At 36.1% G+C, this 13,262-nt stretch overlaps 1 pseudogene; it reads right to left on the minus strand.

Annotated features, from left to right (window-relative positions):
* Nucleotides 1-3,009: 3,009 nt before the first annotated feature.
* The window catches only part of LOC100653750 (pseudouridylate synthase PUS7L-like), a 100,307-nt pseudogene continuing 90,054 nt past the window's right edge, over nt 3,010-13,262 (minus strand).

Consider the following 13,262-nt stretch of genomic DNA (forward strand, 5'->3'; position numbering starts at 1 on the left):
TGGACTGGACAACGGGTTGGAGAGAGATGCTGATGAGGAATGAGCTACTTGCCTTAGATGGACACATGAGGCTATGTTGGCATCTCCTGTCTGGAGGGGAGATGGGAGGGTGGGGGGTTAGAAACTGGCAAAATGGTCACGAAAGGAGAGATTGGAAGGAGGGAGCGGGCTGACTCATTAGGGGGAGAGTAAATGTGAGTATGTAGTAAGGTGTGTATAAGTTTATATGTGAGAGACTGACGTGATTTGTAAACTTTCACTTAAAGCACAATAAAAATTATTTAAAAAAAATAATACACCGTATTAATATGGTAAGGGAAAAAAATAACACATGATCATCTCAATAGATGCAAAAAAAGCATTCTACAGAATCCAACTCCCTTTCTTGGTAAAGACACTCAAAAATCTAGGATGAGAAATGGTCTCCCTTAACCTGATAAAGAGCATCTGTGAAAAACCCACAAGCAAAGTTGTGTTTCTATTGAAAGTATGGAGATCAGATTTATTTGGGATAATGAGAAAAGGCATCTGGGAAGGAATGTTTTTTGAGATGGGATTCGACGGATAGTAAAAAGTGTGAAAGGTTATGATACTTTGCAGGTCAATGAAATGACATAATCAAAGATGTGAAAGCAGAAGGGTCAGTAAGGTGATAAGGAAACAATGTCAATCATTTTGATCAGTTTTAGGGTAAGAGTAGGATAAACAGGAAAGAAAATGATATGGATGAAGAAAGAAGTTTCTGATATTTAGCAGAAAGTTTGTATTTAACTGAATAATTCATGGCAGCCATCTAACCGTTTTTAACACAACAGACACAACAATGTGGCAGCAGTAAGTGGGAAGAATCAGAATAGAGAAGGACTTGGTGGGTAAACCCAGTTAAGGAGCCTCTGGTGGGATCAGATGGGAAGTATCAAAATGTTAAATAAGATGTCAACAGAAGAGATGCGACTAATGTACACTTATATTATTTTTGGAGAAAACATTAGAACCTATATAATTGTGTATATTTCCTAGATATAAGTATTGATAACTAAGAGAAAAAATTATTTTTATTTGGAGATGGCATAATCATCTGAGAGTGAAAGAAAGCAAGCAAGGGAGAGTAACACTGAGAGAGAAACAGTTAAAAAATTTTTGAAGCACTATATTTTTAAGAAAATATGGAATAAGGCATATATATGTCTTTCTCCAATCACTGAAATAAAATTATTTTAAAGATAATATAAAATATAATAAATAATCTGAAATCCTATCCCCCTGAGGAAATTACTTTCAATTTTGCAGGCATGAATTTTTATATTTCATTTTATTAAATAGATTGTATATATTAATTATAGAAAACACAGAAACCAAAATGAAACACAAAAAATGCATAATCTCAGCTATTGTAAAACTTGGAGCAATATGTGCAAAATTGAGGTTGTTGGGATGATTATCAACATCTCGTGCTAAGTTAAAACAATACTTCTTACACTGACCCTCTTCTACTGCTTTTTGCTGTTCCCTGCACACTTAGCCCTCCCCCACCCCAAAACACACATATTCATTCCACAAAGTTCTTTACCATTTCCAGAGAGAGTGAGGATTACAGGTATTGTTTACTGTCTTGATAGACAATAAGTGATACATCTCGATGATACTTAACTGATCTAGAGTTTTTCTTGTATCTTTGATGGGAAACAGAGTCTGGGTCATTGGCAATTAGAGTCCAGGAGAAAGGTACTGGATAGCTGAAGCAATAGGAAATAAGGGTCAGCGAAGACTCGTTTATGTTGCCAAGACCAGCACGTGAAGTCAACTCTTCAGAAAGTCAATCAAACCACAGGCAAATCATGCTGACTTCTCTTATTGTGATGCAGACTACGAAGAGGAATATAATTATTAGAATCGTCATGTGTTAATTAACTCATTTCAGTTTCCAGGGATTTTGACAAAAATAAAATTGTGACTGTTTCCATGACAGGAACAGTGCCTCTTTCATCTCTGTAATCTACCCCATCCCACCCTTACGTACACATAGCACATATCTAACACAAAGAAGACATTCAATAGGGTATAAAAGAATAAAAACATCACAGAGGTCTTCGCTTTCATTGCATCTCACCTGTACTCTGTTGCAGGTGTTATTAGCACCCTTTTATGGATAAAAAAAGTGAGAGTGAATGAAGTCCAGTAAATTGTCAGTATCATACAACCAATGGTTTCTAAAATATACTTTAATATTATCAAGGTTTACCTTGTGGTGTATTATTGACCAGGAGGACCATAATACACCATACAGATGCTAATGGTTTGAAAAATGAATCCATGAATTTAAATTTTACTTAGGGGATACTGATCATGAGAGAAAGAGAAAAGTCAATAAATTAGCTTTGAGAGAGAATAAACGTTGGAGGGTAGTAACGCTTACTGTCATACGCACCAACGTCACAAAAAAACTCTTAAGAGATGACAAAAGAAAAAAATAAGCCCTGCGTAAAGTTCAAAAAAAAAAAAAGAAGACATATACTCCTATAAAAGAAATCAATTTGTTAAGTCAAAATTAAAAAAAAAAAAAAGGGAATATATTTCAAATCTACCAGCTAAGCTGACTGGCATACAATGAAGGGTCCTGATCAAAGCTGAAATCCCAATATAGAAAAATTCCTTGTATTACAGAATAAGCCAACATCATGGAGGATGAATTGGGTAAAGAACACTCTCTCTGGGGCTTTGTAAAGCAGCATGGGAACCTCCTTAATATGTAGGTCCTTGGGCCACATGGCCTTGCAGGTGGTGGGAAAGATATATCATTCAGGAACTGGGATGAACCATGGTCAACAGGAAATATCTAATGTTAAATATAACCATGGGGATCTAAAGAAAGCTATGTGATAAAAAAGAAAAAAAAATTTTTACTAAGCTCGCTGAGATTTGTAATTTGGTCACAATCTGGATCATAAATGTAGGGTTTAAAATAATATCTGTTGAGTCTAGGTTACCTAAATATAGTAAAAGCATCGTGAGAAGGCCATCATAGTTTTCTGTTTCTATATATATTAAAATAAAAATTATATTTATGTATATGGCTTGAATAAATGATCTTCACACCAAGACCCTATGATATGACTCTAGTATTAAAGGAGAGATCTCATAAATTTGGGAGTATGGGTTAAAGCAAATATGCTCGTATCATGGGGGCCTGAAATTCATAGTTTATACCTAATTACTGTATGAACATAGAATATGTGCATAGAACGGGGGAAAGAGAGCCATGCCTGGATACAATCCTCCTCTGTTGTGCCAAAGTGATGCAATGACTCCAACACTGCTCTCTTCCAAACTTTGAATTTAGGCATCAGTGAGCGTGTGTTTTCAGCATCTTCATTTTGAAGAAAATATTTCTTTGCTCTATTTACAGGGTTATTAAAGTCTTCTGGTGTAAGATATAATTTTACAGTCTTCACCATTTCACTCTTCAGCAAAGCCAGTCCAATTTGGTCTGTATGAACCTTCCTTTCCTCCTCAAATCTCTGAGGGCCATAGTAATTCACAAAACCTTTAGTATTAACTTTTTCTATTGCCTCCAAAATTTTCTCTTTCAGATATGCAGAATCATTTTTTTTTTCTGACTATAGTATCAAAGTGATTTCCTTTGACCTAACCAAGTTTAAGGAATTCATCTACAGTTAGAATATTAAACATATTCATTCTTTTTAATTTCTTTTTCAAAAATTTTTAACCTCTCTGGGGTCACTTTTCTAACAACCATTGTTTGATAAGTGATGGCTTTCTTGTCTTTAAGGTCTACATAACTGAAATCTGAAAGAATCTGTTGATTCCTTTAGTTTGATAGCTAAAACACCAACTGCCTCAAACACTTCCAGATTCTCCTTTCAAAGGGTAAAAGTTGTATATGTAACTTTTCTTTCCTGGCATTCAAGAAGAGACCTTTTCTTTGTTTGTGTACTTTTCCTGAAACTGTACTGTTATCACTACATTTGGATTATTGGCACTGTAATTCAGTTCCGAAAAATATTTGGTTTCCAAAATTCTTGTTGACAAAATGATGGATGGATTTTCTGTGGCCTTTGTTTGCATCGGGTTTAAAGGTAAATTTGGAATTTTCTTTGTTTGCACCCAAATACTTAAAAAAGTCAAATGCTTCTTTTTCAGATTATTAATAATATCGTGAAGAATGGGAATTCCAGAATACTTAATCATGCTTATGAGGAACATGTACATAGATCAAGAGGCAGTCATCAGAACAGAACAAGGGGATACTGCGTGGTTTAAAGTCAGAGCATCAGGGTTGTATCCTTTTTCACCATATTGATTCAATCTGTATGCTGAGCAAATAATCTGAGAAGCTGGACTCTATCAAGAAGACTGGGGCATCAGTATTGTAGGGAGACTCACTAACAACCTATGTTATACAGATGACACAACCTTGCTTGCTGAAAGTGAAGAGAACTTGAAGCACTTAATAATGAAGACCAAAGACCACAGCCTTCAGTATAGATTTCACCTCAACATAAAGAAAATAAAAATCCTCACAACTGGACCAATAAGCAGCACCATGATAAATGGCAAAAAGATTAAAGACATCAAAGCTTTCATTTTACTTAGATCCACAATCAACACCCACGGAAGCAGGAGTCAAAAAATCAAATGATGCATTGCATTGGGTAAATCTGCTGCAAAAGACCTCTGTAAAGTGTTAAAAAGCAAAAATGTTACTTTGAAGACTAAGGTGCCCCTGATCCAAGTCATGGTATTTTCAATTGCCTCATATGCATGCAAAAACTGGACAAAGAATAAGGAAGAAGGAAGAAGAATTGACACCTTTGAGTTGTGGTGTTGGTGAAGAATATTAAATATACCATGGATGGCCAAAAAAACTAACAAATCTGTCTTGGGAGAAGTACAGCCAGAATGTTTCTTAGAAATGAGGATGGTGAGACTTTGTCTCACATACTTTGGACATGTTATCAGGACGGGTAAGTTCCTGAAGAAGGACATCATGCTTGATAAAGTGGAGGGTCAGAGAAAAAGGGGAAGACCTACAACGAGATGGATTGTCACAGTGGCTGCAACAATGGGCTAAAGCATAACGGCGATCACGGGGCGGCCAAGGACTGGGCAGTGTTTCGTTCTTTTGTATATATGGTCTCTATGAGCGGAAACCCTGGTGGCGTAGTGGTTAAGTGCTACAGCTGCTAACCAAAGGGCCGGCAGTTCAAATCCTCCAGGTGCTCCTTGGAAATTCTATGGGGCAGTTCTATTCTGTCCTATAGGGTCGCTATGAGTCGGAATTGACTTGACGGTACTGGGTTAGGTTTGGTTTGGTTATGAGTGGGAACCAACTCGAGGACACCTAACAACAACAAGAACAACCTAATTAACGATAACATAAGACAATATATTCAATATGAAATGTCATAGTCATTGTTGCGATTAAAATAAATATTAATCTCTCTTTGATGGAATGCCTTTGTAGCTGGAGAACAGCCATTTCGAGCCTATATGCAAATGATATAAATGATGTGCATATGTCTATCTTACCTCTGGGAGCCAGCGGTAAAATACAGAATCTGTCTTTCAGATTATGTATTCCTTTTCTTGTTTATTCATTCTATTGTAGAGTATTAGTAAGCTGATGCTTAAATATGTTAAAGTTACTTATCACCAGTAAGTGTGAAGAAGAGTCAAGACTCCAAGACCCTTGGTCTTAATGATTGTATGCTGCCTGACCATTTGAAAAACACTTTATGTTAGGTAATATTTGGAATGGGAACACTGGGTGTTGTCCATATTGGACATTAAGCAATTAATGGCCTAGGGGAAAATATCATAATGTTTCACACAGTAAATATTTCTTAAATACATTTGAGTGAATCATTAAGCATGAGGTAGGTTAAAATATCCTAAAGATCCATTACATGAGTAAAGATACAGGTAGAAAGAAAGAAGGTCATACTTGAGGATTACGAGAAAAAACACAGTAACAGAAACCAAAGTATTGAAAATTTAAACGGTTATTTCCACTCCATGAAGGTACAGCTCTTTCTTTGATTAATTTTTAAATATTGGAATCATATAGTCTGAGGATTTTTCAAAAGGTAATATATTTGGCTAATCATGGGTCTCTGAAATTAGTATCTCAAAAGTTGAGAAAATAACAAGATAACAGGATTTTTTTCAAAATCATTTGGGTGTCTCTCATCACTAGTAATATATAATGATGTCTTGATCCTTCTTCACATATGTCTAAAAGGAAGTAAAATCCCATAAAGTTTTAATTAACACTACTACACCTTCTCGAAGTCCTTGGATGAAAAGTATTAACAAGGTATGAAATACTATAATTAATATTCTTAGAACTGTAGATTTTAATTTGCCTTTCAAAAGTTAAGTAAGATTTGAGAATATGTGATAACACACATCCAGTGTGATGGTAATTACTAGACACAAAGATAAAGTCCTATTGGTTACATTAGCTCTGAATTTAATTACCAATGGCATTTATAAATAATTACAAAAATCACAGAATGTCTTTTGTTGTTGAATGTCTAACAAAATACCATTTATGTGTCTGTCTCAGGGCTCTTTTTAATTAATATTGAAATGAGAACAAGTAAATGTCCATTTGGAATCCTATTACATCCCCAACAAAGAAAAATTAAAAGAATGGCTGGAATGAATATATTATTAAATAATGAAATTTTGCCCAACTATTCTGAATGGCTATGCAACTATTCTGAATGGCTATGCAAAGGCAGAGCTTTATAGCTTTATATATTTTTGTTTCTTCATATTTAAATACTTATTGGAAGTTGCTAGAGAGCACTGTGCTGGATACTGAAAAAGGATCCCACCCACCTACTGCAATAGAGTGGGTTCTGACTCATAGTGACCACATAAGGTTTCTGAGGCTGTAAATCTCTACAGAAGCAGACTGCCACATTTTCTCCCAAAGAGCCTTTAGTGGTTTCAAACTGCCAACCTTTTGGTTAATAGCTGACCCTTTTAACCACTGAGCCACCAGGGCTTCTTGAAAGGGATACATATATTTAAATGAAACTGTCCTTATCTTACATTTTAGTGGTCTAGGGAGTTCATTATATAAAACCTATGGCAAATCCTAGTTAATAATTCAATGAATATATGACACACAATATTTCTATACCATAATTATAAATTCCTAAAATTTTATATATCCAAGATTCAATCTAGTCCCTTTAAACAGGAGAATATAAAAGCAGGCATTTCTCTGTCTAACATAGAAACGATCATTGCCATTTTTCCTAACGTAGTCAAAGAAGACTTGTTTGAGGGTTAGCTCATAATTTATAGAATTTGGAACCAGGTATCCCGATCTGGAATGCAAGCTTCAACACTTGGTTGGTCCTGTAACATTAAGATACTTAATTTCTTTTTTAATGTTCCCATTTGTAAAATGAGGATAATAATAGAGTATGCTGCATAAAGTTATTGTGGATATTAAATGAGTTTGATCATGAAAAACAATAGTGACTTTTGCAATGCAAGGGCCCAGCAAATAATTATATTAATTAATAATTATCTATTATTTTGAGTTTTTTTATGAAAAACATATTTTCTGTGATACTAGATGAAATACCTAAGTAGTCAGTGATACACCATTCTTAAAAGATATTTGAAAAAGAAACATAAACAATAAGGAATCTTCATGCAAAAGGAATTCAATTTTCAGCACAAAAGGGTTAGTTCATAAACATTAAAAAGAAAGGCAGACTTTAAAATGTAAAACTTGTGATGGTTCTCCCTCAGGCAACCAAGCTGGCACAGTACCAATTCCTGGACAATAAATTTGGTATTTGAAGAGAAGTATTCTCCATGAGAAGGGACTTATACTATGCTTGCTTTGAAGGGGGATATCATCCAAAAATAAATTCACATTGTTTTGGACACTCCAAACTGAGAGAATAAAATGAACTGAGACCCCTAATCAAGTGTGAAAGTCATTAGCTTGTAGTTAGGGATGGACTGGAAAGAGAGCAACTGGGATGAAAGTAGGAAATCAAAGACTAGAAGGGTTGGTTAAGGTTGGATTGTAAAGAGCCGTATTACACTTGATTTTATACTTGCTGAGGAGCTGATATTGCTTTCCAGTTTGAGGAATTATATGGTGTAGATTGGTGATTTAGAAAGTAGACAGCTGGCAGAGTAAATAGGGTAATTGTAGTTAAGCAAGAGATGGGGTGGAGGAGGAAGGCCAGGTCAGGTGCTGTGCCCTAGGCCAAATGATTGATGATACAGACATATTCTAAGATTATGACAATTGGAATGAAAGAGAAAAGTGTAAATTCAAGAGGCATGTATTATTGCCATGGGTTAGCAAACATTTCCCCCCCTCCAAGAAATCTTATTTCTTCCTAATTCTCCCAAGAATTCTAAGAAGTTCTAATTCTTTCAAGAAGCCCTATAACTTTTTATGTATTCTAGAGTATCAAAAAGAGAATGTTCATACATGTTTTTGAGGTAGGGATTTGGAGCATGCTATACTTAGATTTCTTTTTTTATATATATATACTTAGATTTCAGTGTGTTTAGTCTCTATTCATGAAAATCACTCTTGTTGAATAATGTCCTAGTAATCTGGTGCAAATTTGTCACTTTGAGGAGTAAGATGCACCCGACCCAAGCCTTGGTATTTTCTATCAACTGATATGCATATGAAAGCTGGACAATAAGTAAGGAAAACTGAAAAAGAATTGCTGACTTTGAATTATGGTGGTGGTGAAGAATATTGAATATACCATTGCCTTAGTTATCTAGTGCTGCTATAACAGAAATGCCACATGTAAATGGCTTTGACAAAAACAAACTTATTTTCTCACAATCTAGTAGGCTAGAAGTCTCAATTCAGGGTGTCAGCTCCAGGGAAAGTCTTTCTCGTTTGGCTCTGGAGAAAGGTCCTTGCCATCAGTTTTCCCCTGGACTAGGAACTTTTCTGCACAGGAACTCCAGGTCTAAAGGATGTGTTCTGCTCCTCACGCTGCTTTCTTGGTGGTATGAGGTCCCCAAGTCTCTGATCACTTCCCTTTCCTTTTATCTCTTGTATGATAAAAAGTGGTTCAGGGATGTGACCTGAGCAAGGGTGAAATATCCCACCCTAATCCTCTTTAATCTAACCTATTTTTTTTTTTTTTTTAATCTTGGCTCATGAACCACAGAGACAGATTAGGATTTACAACACAATACTGGGAATCAATGGCCTAACCAAGTCGACACATATTTTTGGTGAAGACAATTCAATCCATGACAACCATGAACTGCCAGAAGAACTAACAAACCTGTCTTAGGAGAAAAGAAGTGCAGACAGAATGTTCCTTAGAAGCAAGGATGACAAGACTTCATTTTCACATACTTTGGACATGTTATTAGAAGGCACCAATCTCTGGAGGAGGACATCATACCTGGTAAAGTAGAGGGTCAGAAAGAAAGAGGAAGACCTTTGATGAGATGGATTGACGCAGCGGCTGTAACAGTAGTTTCAAGCATAAAAAGAATTGTGAGGATGGTGCGAGAGTGGGCCATGTTTCATTCTGCTGTACCTAGGGTCACTATGAGTCAGAACTGACTCAATGGCACCTAACAACAAAAAGAAGTCTGGTGCCAAGAAGCTTTGGTGGTGCAGTTGTTCAGCACTTGGCTGCTCACTGAGAGGCTGGTGGTTTGAATCCACTAGCTGCTTGTGGGAGAAAGATGTGGCAGTCTGTTTATGTAAAGATTTACAGCCTTGGAAACCCTGTGGGGCAGTTCTACTGCGTTCTATAGGATCACTATGAGTCAGAATCAATGGTTTTAACTCTGAAGTCTGGTGGCAGATAAGAGATCCTTTCCCAGCATGTTACTGTAGTAACAGAAGCCTTCTTTTGGAGGGAAGTCCTAGCTGACTAGCAGATCACCTTGGAGATTTAGAAGCTCTCTAGCCCAAGGAAGCAAGAAATATATATATGTTGCAATTGTTTATTTTGTATTACAAAGATAAATACCTAACATGGGAAGATTTGTCATTACACTTTGCATATATGCGATGCCCATGGTGAGATCAGGTCTACATTATTTTAAGGTTTGTAGACAAGATACTTCTATTTTCTGAAAGAAGAGAGAATCTCTTCTCTCACTTGTTCTTTTTGCAATGCTGGCATCTCTGATTATTTATGGAGCTAGGTTATGTACTCTTCTGGTTTTCAGAAGCCTAACTGAAGGCCTAGAGAAATTGGGGTTGGGGTGGTATATAAAATGGAAGCTCATTTTTACAGTAATCATATTTGATATATGATATTTCTTCCTGAAACTTAAGTGCATTTCCTCTAAATTATCCTGTTGTTGTTGTTAGGTGCCATCAAGGCAGTTCGGACTCATAGTGACCCTATGTACAACAGAATGAAACACTGCCCAATCCTGTGCCATTCTCAGATTGTGGCTTTGCCTAAGCCCATTTTTGCAGCCACTGTATCAATCCATCTCATTGAGGGTCTTCCCTTTTTCACTGACCCTCTACTTTACCAAGCGTGATATCTGTTATGGATTGAATTGTGTTCCCCAAAAATGTGTATTAGTTTTGCTGGTCCATGATTCCAGTATTATGTGATTGTCTACCATTTTGTCATTTGACGTGATTTTCCTATGTGTTATAAATCCTACCTCTGTGATATTAATGAAGTGGTATTAGAGATAGTTACGTTAATGAGGCAGGACTCAATCTACAAGATTAGATTGTGTTTTAAACCAATCTCTTTTGAAATATAAAAGACAGAAGCAAGCAGAGAGACATGGAGACCTCATACCACAAAGAAACAAGAGCCAGGAGAATACCATGTCCTTTGGACCCAGGGTCCCTGTGCTGAGAAGCTTCTCTACCTGGGAAGATTAATGACAAGGACCTTCCCCCAGAGCCCACAGACAGAGAAAGCTTTCCCCTGGAGCTGGCACCCTGAATTCAGACTTGTAGCCTCCTAGACTGTGAGAGAATAAATTCTCTGTGTTAAAGCCATCTTCTTATGGTATTTCTGTTGCAGCAGCACTAGATAACTAAGACAATGTTCTTCTCCCAGGACTGGTTTCTCTTCATAATATGTCCAAAGTACATCGGATGAAGCCTTGTCATCCTTACTTACAAGGAGCACTCTAGCTGTACTTCTTTCAAGACAGATTTGTTCATCCTTCTGGCAGTCTATGGTATATTCAATATCATTTGTACATGCCGTAATTAAACCTGTGCCTACCTTGTTTCCTGTAAGCCTGTGCTTACTTTGCTTACTGGTTGATCCTCCCCTGGCTTTGAATATTGACCTTTTAGATTCTGATGTTTTACCTTTTCCATTTTCTACTTAACCACCATTTCTTCCTTTGCAGTTGTAAGTCCAGGTAACACTGATGCATTTGCTGCCATTGATTTTTTACTCATTCTGTTCCACTTCAGCAGTACATTGAGGAAAGAACTTGGAGTTGGTAGACAGATTTAAATGAAAATCTCACTTCTGCCACTTGCTATCTGCGTAATCTCTTGCAAGTATCTTAAATTCTCCGAGCTTTTGTTTCATTCACAGTACAATATACAACAGTATCTAGCTCATAGTATTTTTGAAAAAATTAAATGTGATATTTATGGAAAGAATCTATAGTTGTTCCCTAAACTAGTGGATACCCAAAATTAGTAATGCTTGTATTATATGAGTGGTGAAATGATTTCTGGAGAAAGACAAGATGATCTTCATAAAGATAAACCCATAAAACCTGTGGCCATCGAGTCAATTCCAACTCGTAGTGACCCTATGGAACAGAGTAGGACAACTCCATAGAGTTTCCAAAGAGTGGCTGATGGATTTGAACTGCCGACTGTTTGGTTAGCAGCCGTAGCTTGCTGTAGCTCTTGACCACTTCGCCACCAAGGCTCAGTTTTTAGGAAAAATCTGCTAAAAAGAAAATTTTGCTTTAGGAAATATCCAAAGCAATGACATGAGCTGTACATGAATTTGAATAGAGAAGTAATCTAATATGTAGCTGTATTCATAGTTTGTAATATTGTTGGAACAATATTATACTTCAAGACCAAATTTAAACATGTATAGAATTAAAAGTAAACATATTTTATTTGAGGATTATGTGCAACATAAAAATTACAGGTATTATATCAAGTGGTAGAACTTCTCAGACTTCCTTTTCAGTCATCATTTAGCAAGTATTTATTGAGCACCCCCCACTTGCTCAAACTTTTTTTGGAAGCTTGGGGCAACAATTAACAAAAAAAGACAAAGATCCTTGTCCTCAGTGAGTTTAAATTCTAGCTGACCAACTTAGTTGAATTTATGATCAGGGTTTATGTTGTGATTACATATAATCTCAAGGCAATAAAATACAAACAAAAATGGAAAGCTGACCTTAAGTGAAAGAAAGTGGAATCCCAGGTACTAATATGAAGAGAGACACAAAGCCACCTACAGAAACTCACGAGTTTGAGGGCAATTTGGATGGCCCGTTACTATCCATTCAGAGACAGAAACTGTGACCTTGAGACCAAAAGAGACATGGAGGAGGTCTTTGTGGGAAAAAGTCCCCTGAAAAATCTGGGACACACAGAGATGGTCCTTTTCACTGCACCTACTTCGTAAGCAAAGCTATAAATCCTTTTGTTTTTGACTGACAGAATAATGTACCCAACAAACCATAGCCTACTTACAATGCACCAGGGATAACTTAAAACACCCTCTATTGTGTCTTTTGTATAAATCTTCATTTAAATGGCCAGTTTCTTGTGGGTTGAAACCATGACATTGTTTTCTTCAAATCCACTGCATTTTATTTTCTATTCATATATGGTTTATGACAAAATTTATCTTTAAAACAAGATTGTCTATTTTAAAATAATTGTCCAAAAATTCTCACATTTTGTGATATGTGAAGAAGTAAAAAGCAGCTATAGTGGAAGTAGGTACCGTATTCATTAGGCAAATATTTACTTCTTACTGATTTTTCCTTGTCAAGTTGTCTAAGCACCTAAAAATACTGGGATGGTGGAAGATTGAATGGAGAGTGCTAAACTGAATGGATAGTACATATAAATCTATTGCTTTTCAAGTAATGACTTTGGGTATGTTTGTTATCTTTATAAAATTCTTTATTGCTAAAGAAAAAAAAAGTGTATATTAATTAATAAACATAAAAGTGCAAGTATATAAAATGTCCCTGTTTGTTCAACCCTGTATAACCAAAATAGCTGAGTTCCT

Source organism: Loxodonta africana, chromosome 7 (genome assembly GCF_030014295.1).
Source record: "Loxodonta africana isolate mLoxAfr1 chromosome 7, mLoxAfr1.hap2, whole genome shotgun sequence".
NCBI lineage: Eukaryota > Metazoa > Chordata > Mammalia > Proboscidea > Elephantidae > Loxodonta > Loxodonta africana.